This window comes from Charadrius vociferus, unplaced genomic scaffold, assembly GCF_000708025.1.
Source record: "Charadrius vociferus isolate BGI_N301 unplaced genomic scaffold, ASM70802v2 scaffold19, whole genome shotgun sequence".
Taxonomy (NCBI): domain Eukaryota; kingdom Metazoa; phylum Chordata; class Aves; order Charadriiformes; family Charadriidae; genus Charadrius; species Charadrius vociferus.
This window is the reverse complement of record NW_009650173.1, coordinates 4,313,629-4,315,249: the sequence shown is the minus strand read 5'-3', so window position 1 is coordinate 4,315,249 and position 1,621 is coordinate 4,313,629.

Below are 1,621 nucleotides of genomic sequence, written 5' to 3'. Positions count from 1 at the left end.
CCTGCCGGCCGCCGCCTCGCACTGCGCCCCGGCACCCCTCCTTCCCCCCGAGCCTCCCTCTCCTGTTCCCTTCAATGACCGAAAAGAGCGTTCCAACGCTGGAGAACGCACGGGCTGGCTGACAAAACTTTGTGCTCGAAGCAGCGCTTACAAGCTTCTGGTTGGTTGTTGGTTTTTTGGGGGGGTTTTGTTGTTCTTTTTGGGGGGAGGAGGGGTCTTTTAGGGAAGAAAGAGACGTTGAAGTGGATGAGGGAATTTCAAAACTAAGTGCGGAGCAAGTTTCCCAGAAAGGGGAAAAAGCTGCCCCCCACCTTCACCTGGCTGCTTCGCTCGCCCCAAACCCTCCAACGCTACAAGTGAAGCACAAAAGGATTCCCTCTGCTCCTGGCCAACACACCCAGGCCGCTGCAGCGGTCTTGCAACTGAAGCAAAATTCACTCTTACTCCTAATTCTGTACCTAAACAGAAAAGTAGGTCCTAGTTCACAAATAGGGTACCGTTGTGTATTTGCTAGAGTTGTAACACCTCTGCCAAAGATGTCAAATCTTTGCTCCCTCTGCTCGCTCTCTGTAACACAAGCGGTGTATAAACGGGCTATTCCTTCTGCACCTAGAAAATCCAAACTGTGGCTGATTCTGCTCTCTGTAAGCCAGCACCATGAAAATGCAGCTTGGTTATATTTGACATCACAACTACAATTCTACCATCTCAATAAAAGTGAAGTGTAGGCACTCCTACCTAACAGGGGAAAAAAAGAGAAGGATTTTGGTGCTTTAGAGCCCTATAGATAGGCTCATAGCAAGGACAAATCAAGAGCAGCACTCACTCCAGACAATTTGCCTCAAGGTGTTTGCAACTGGAGGCAAATTCAACACATGCAGCAAGTGGATTAGGCATTTTTTCCATTGGCTAGGTGAACTCCTTCTCCACAGTCCAGAGAAACCAAGAGAGCTTCATGACTATTTCCCTTCAGATCCCTAGCAGCACAACCCAGATTATCCATATTACCTCTCTGTCTCTACTGCCTACATCAATTAGTGCTCATTCTCTTAATGCCATTCATTTCAGTAGGTGACATATGACTATATAAGGGAGAACAAAGGACAAAGGATCAACCAAATAAAACACACTGAATGCCAGGCATCAAGTCAGTTCATTAAGATCTTGCCAAAAGAACTATGATATGTATAAATGGCAGCTATATCTGACCAATTTTGCAACAACCAAAATCCTTCAAGTTCCATAGTCAATATAAAGTGGAAGACATATCGCAATTCCTAATGTCACCCCAAATTCCATTAAAATACAAAGTATTTTACTTTACAAAAAAAATACATCACAAGAGCAGTCCAAAGTGTTGATGCTCCTGGATGGAATTTAAAAATGTTCTAGAAATTCGCTTCCAATACCAAAACCCAGATGTGCCTGTACCTTGGCACAAGAGCATACCAAAGACAGAGATTGAACCCCCATCATCGTTTAGTCAGAAGGACATGTATGATGCCATAAAAATAGAAGAGATATCATTGGTATGCTTTTTCAATGATTAGAAACACTTATACCTACTTCAGTAAAATTTAATTCTAGGGCCATTTTCCAGAATTCAGGCACTTCATTCTCT